Genomic DNA, 6378 nt, shown 5'->3' with positions numbered 1-6378 from the left:
AGGTGTACACAAGTCTTAGTCTGGCATTCAGAGCCTCGCAATGTTACATCCATCTAACGCAAGCTTATCTACCAGTTTCCCTATTCAGTATCTATTTAAAACTACTCAGCATTTCCCCCAAATCCATCTCATTCTCTATCACCTGCTTGTGCTCTTACGACCCCTAAAATGCCCTACCATCTTATCTCCTTACAGGTTGATTATATCTTTCAAAATCCTTCTTAAATGTCATCTTCTCTATGGAGCCGTTGCTAATTTTCTCCAATTAAATGTACTTTCCTGTTGCTTTGTGTCCTGGTTTACTCTGCTTTGTATTAGTTATCTATAAATTTATATTATTTTCTCTCCTCCAAGGGCCTTTGCAGTGGCTGTCCACCGAGTGAATTTGCAAGAGCAGGGGCTATATATCACTCCACTCTATGGCATCTGCAGCATTCATTGCTAGTGGCAGAGATACAAATATTTGTTGATTGAAAGAGGCTATCTGTCTATTTCACAGTTTTTCAATTTTATTTGTGTGTGTGTAGAGATAAAACATTACATTTGATTGTTTGACATTTAAATAATCACAACTTTAACCTATTAAAACTGTCCCTTTATACTGAATATTCTAACACAGAAACATTGTATATATTTATATATTTATATTGTGATTTTTTTCTTAAAATTTAAAAAAAAGATAAAATTTGTTTCCTAGTAGAGTAACATCCAATTTATTCAGCATCATAATGAAAGAGAATTTTCCAGGTGATAAAAGCTTACCTCTTCAAGTTCCAGAATTGTAAATACTTTTTATGTATTTAGGAATGAATATTTTACTAAATTATACTGCATATATTAGGATATGGCAAGAGAACTACTTAACTGGAATGTTTTTACCTTAAATTGCACTTTTATTGAGGAGTCATCCTCAAAATCATGATGTTATATCAAACATAGAACCTCTATTATCACTTACTGACTAACAAACAATAAAGTAGCTTTGAACTGAAGACTGAGGCAGGTCCAGTGAGCTGGATGCCCATGACCTATGTGTCCCTATATCCCAATTGCCATATATTTCTTCTCCATAGAATGTCACGTCTCAGAATACGGGCTGTGCCTTCCATTTCTCTGTGTCAATTTTACTATGTTTCCATGCGTGCAGAACACCAGTTATTGCTGACTTTCATTTTGTAGAAAAAGAAATAGATTACCTATTAAAAGGAAAATCCTACTTTTCAAAAGGTTGAATAAGAGAGTAGTTTTTTAAAACTTTAAATAAAAATCCAGCTGGCTAAACTAAAGTCATTGAAAAGAAGCTTAATTGAGGAATATTTTTTGGCTCTAAGCCCACTATCTTTTCATTTGATTGTAAATTGGATACAATTTTATTCACTTCAAGCTCCTGTCTTTCAGTATTTTATTCCACTGAGACCAGTAAATAAGTGTTAATGGCCATGTTGAGCTCAGTTAGACTACTTTCTCTGCTTAAATTACCCATTTTGGTTGTATTATTGCCAGCCGGCCTTTTGCTTGTTGATGTTTTTATTGAATGATTGTACAAGAAATGTTGATATCTTCATATATTGTTTTGACCCTTTACTAATCCTCTTTATCTGTCATTTCTTTCATCTGAAATATCTTCTTCTTCTCCCACACTTTTATTATCCATCCATCAAAGCATGCCCTTTTTTTCTCCTGTAAAATGATACAGTCTTGTGTCCTTCAGGAATCTTTCCAGAGGATGTGTCTTCTTATATTTTAAGAGTCACATAAACCAAGAGGACACTGAGTTTCCATCATGGCAGAGTTTTATCTTCTTTCTTTTCCACAATGTTGTGTTGTTTTTTGGAGGGAGAGGATAAAATTGGTGACGTATGGAAATATTTGCAAGCAATGAAGGACTGCTTGTTGAGAAAACTGCCTTTTCTAAGACCTTCTGGATATTTGTGTTTTGTTAATACAAAGGCATTTGCTAAGTAAAGCAGCTGTCAAATAATGTCAACAATTGAGACCTGATTCCCCTGCCTACATTTTTTCCTTAAAATTCCAATAGCATTTCTACCTAAACTTATGACCTTGGAGTCATACTCAAAATCCAGCTCCTTCATTGCTCTTACCTAATCTTTATTCATATGAAATATTTGCATACTAATATATTTGAGCATGTGCTATGAGGCTAACAACATGGAGATACAGTGACAAACATGTTGAAGCGTATTCAGTAGGCTGAATAAAAAGAAAACACAGCACAAAAGTGGGTTAGGGTAAAGAGAGAAAAATTCTAGACCTGTTGAGCTTGAGGTTTCTTTGGGTATTCAGATGGAGATAGCCAAAATGCAGATGGATATACAAGTTTTGGTTCAGAATGAATAGATGTTGGTAGACATATAATAGCTAACATTTACTGAGTATACACTTTACCACTATATGATATTTTTATTACTTCTAGATAAGAATTATAAACATATAAGGGCACCTGGCTGGCTCAGTCTGTTAAACATCTGCCTTCGGCTCAGGTCATGATCCCGGGGTCCTGGGATCAAGCCCCTGTTGGGCTCCCTGCTCAGTGGGGAGTCTGCTTCTCCCTCTGCCCCTCCCCCCACTTGTGCATGTGCTCTCTCTCTCTCTTTCTCAAATAAATAAATAAAATCTTTTTTGAAATTTATTTATTTGACACACACACACACAGAGACAGAGAGAGAACAAGCAGGGGGAGCGGCAAGCAAAGGGAGAGGGAGAAGCAGGCTCCTGCTGAGCAAGGAGCCCGATGTGGGGCTCAATCCCAAGACCCTGTGATCATGACCTGAGCCAAAGGCAGCTGCTTAACAACTGAGCCACCCAGGCACCCCAATAAATAAAATCTTTTAAAAAAAGAATCATAAACGTATAGATGGTAATTGGCATCCTTGCAGAGGATATGATCACTGAAATAATGAAAGTACCTCAGATAGAAATCCTAGGAATCTCCAATCTACTGATTCTTCCCTGTAATCTTTAGGATTCAATTTCTATTCTGGCAGTTCCAAGGCATCCATGTCTGTACCAACCATTTTAGTAGCTCCTCCTTATCCAACCCACCTTACAAACAAATCCAGGAACTGTATCTCTGAGCCTGCCTTTTGAGAACCTGAATGGATTTGAAGCTGCACTTTGACCATATAAAAATTTCTGGTCATAAGCCTTAAGACTGTACTGATTATTAGAACATTCTTCTCCCTGCTACTTTGCATTATAAACTCCTCTCTAGCCACAAAACACAATTAATACGACCAAGCTCATACATCTGTTTCTAAATTACCTCATTTCTTTCTCTGAGATGCTTCCCCATCTTATCTCCCTATGCACTAAAATACCTCTCACCTCTACTGCAAAACATACTCATCTACTTCAGATAGCCTTTTATATAATCTCCTGCTTAACCCAATTACATCTTACTCCCATTATAAATCAGCATGATTGCTCAATATGCATAAGCAATTCTGTGCAGATGTTGCTAGAAACAAATGTTTATCTGTTTCTCTAATTTTGTTTATAAAAGATCAGAGAATGGGGTACTCTAGTTCATCACAGCTTCCAGTTACTGGAGATATGTAATCTATATGGTGCATGAATGGCCAAATTGTCTAGTAGTAAATTTCAGTAATAGCCTCAGACCTAAACTATACTGAAAATACTTTAATCTTTCTTTAATGATTCTGAAAGCACTTTGGGGTTTTGCAGTCTCAAGGTTATCATTATCATTATCCTATATATGCAGGGAAGTAATAAAAGAGTTCCAGTTCAGAGGTTATCAGATTGATCAGTTTTTACTGCATTTCTTTAGGTTTGCCTCACCTCCCCATTTTATTGCATGATCTTTAAGAGCCAGAATCAAATCTTCTATTTGTTTTGCATTTCACATAGGACTTTATAAAGATGGGTGCAAAATTCAATTTTTTATTGTCTGTATTAGAGATTAGAGTGCACAGGGAGACTCTTATTTTAATGATTTTCTGTCTTTTCCTTTTACTATATATGTCAGGACTTAACTTATTTTTCCATGCCAAAACTAGAAGAAAATAAAGCAGCGGCCATTCTGCCCTCTGCTACTAACTGACGAGTGACTCATGGTCTTTTGACTATACCTCTATCACAAAGCATATGTGTATACATACATAATACATACTGTAGGAGTCAGCACTTTTCACCAGTACCAGTTTTCTTCTATTTACCTGCCATAGAATTAAGCCATACACCTCACTTGGGCAGTGAAATATGAGTGGAAGTGATAGGTATCATTTCCTGGTAGAATATTTAATTCTGATGCTCTACTCTCTAGCTCTCTCTTCCTCTGTCATGATGATCCTCAAATCACCTGCTAATGTGGGATTGTCAGAAGACTGAAGTAGCTAGAACAATAAACCAACATACGGAGACACTCAGACCCACAGCAGGCAATGCATGAAAAAGAAATAAAAATGTGTTGTGCAAAGTCACTTAGATTTTGGAGTAGTGGTTTTACCACTGCCTAACCTGATCTAGTACTTATAAATGTTTATTATGTATTCATTTCCATAAACAATGCATTGCTTGAGGGTAGGGACCATGTCTGAATCATTTATTTGCCCTCAGTACTCTGCCAAGATAGTTTTTAGTAAGTTGTCATAGTATTTGTAGAATGAATAAATGAAAAGTAAATAATCTTTTTTTCGTAAGAAATATGATAACATCCTCCACCTGACCACTTTTTTACTCCTATCTTTTAGAATTAGAGTTTAGTCTGAGGAATATGAAGTTCTGTTGTCTGTCTATCTGAAGTTTCTCTGAGCTGTCAAGTGATCATAAATTGCCTCTAGATAACTGTCCTCTCCAAATCTAAAATGTCTCCTCAGTCCCATCTTGACTCACTTTGTACCTCTTTCTTCTTTTTTTCTGAAGCTGGTTTTCTCCTTTTTAAAGATGTTGTTTGCACAATCGTTTAGGTTATTTCCTCCCAAGACTAGCTTCACAGAAGACCATTTTCTCAGCTCCTTCTGCCATCTTGACCCATTCAACAAGCCTGGTGGAACATTTCGCAGGAAAGGCCTCACACTAACTCTATATAGAAATAGTCTGGGAGTGCTGGATGTAATTAATGTGGCAAAGCTACATATATCCCTGAAGTTTCTAAAGCTCGCATGTCTCCTATTTTATAATTATTTTCCTACTAAGTGATTCAAGGAAGACTTCCCAGGATTCTTCTGGAATCTGACATAAGCAATTTTTTTTTTTAATATATAAGCAACTTATAGTGTAATCTAGGGTAGATTTGAGATGATTCCTACCCATCTTCTAGCTAGCTAAGAGCACATGGTATTAGGAAGGAACCAGGCAAAGGTCAACACATTGGGTCAACATCAGTTGATCCAGGTTATAAGACCAATGCATCATTCTTTTTCAGCTTAACAAGCCAGAAGTTCTTGAAAATTAGGCAATATTTAAGCATACTAAGTAGACACAGACAGGTGATATCATGTATTGGAAATAATAGGACTTGGAAGTATGACAAAACTGGATTCAAATTTCAAATCTAACACTTCCTAGCTGTGTGAGACAGTGGAAAAACTGCTTATATGAAACAAGGAGAATTTTCCTTTTTGAATTTGTTTGCTTTACACCCACAAGCACACAACGTGCACATGCAACACATGCACAAAACATGTGATTTCAGTTGAATATGTACATGATATATCTTTTTATTCATTTTAGTATTTCCATTTTCTCTCGGTATGGTTTTGTAGTTCTTATTGTACAAATTTAATACATAGTTTGTTAAATGTATTCCCAAATATTTTATATTTTTGATGCTATTACAAATGTTTTTTAAAATTTCAACTGTTGGACTAAATATTTCAACCAAAAGGCAGGTATTATCAGACTAGCTCAAAAAGGAAAACCAATTATATTCTGTCTATAAAAAATGCAATTTAAATACAAAGACACAAGTCGAAAATAAAGGAAGAAAACAAGTGTGTACAGTCAAGATAAGAATGTCAAGGTGGTTACATTAATATTAGACAAAATAAGGAAAGGAGAACCTTTTCAATAAATGATGTTGGAAGAACTAGATATCATTATAGGAAAAAAGGACATCAATCCTTACCTCACAACATAAACAAAAACTATTTAAAAATAGAACTAAATGTAAAACTACAACTCTAACACTTATGCAGGAAATTATAGGAGGAAATCTATGATATCAAAGTAGAGTATTTAGATAACACTCAAAAATCATGAACCATAAATTTGATAAATTCAACTTCACAGAAATTAAAAACTTCTGTTCTTTGAATATGATGGTTAAGAAATTGAAAGACAAACCAAAGAATGGAGATTGTATATATAATATGGAATTATATATATAATAGTTGTATA

This window comes from Leptonychotes weddellii, chromosome 9 (assembly GCF_054177405.1).
Source record: "Leptonychotes weddellii isolate Sample4059 chromosome 9, ASM5417740v2, whole genome shotgun sequence".
Classification (NCBI taxonomy): domain Eukaryota; kingdom Metazoa; phylum Chordata; class Mammalia; order Carnivora; family Phocidae; genus Leptonychotes; species Leptonychotes weddellii.
Note: the sequence above shows the minus strand (reverse complement) of the source record.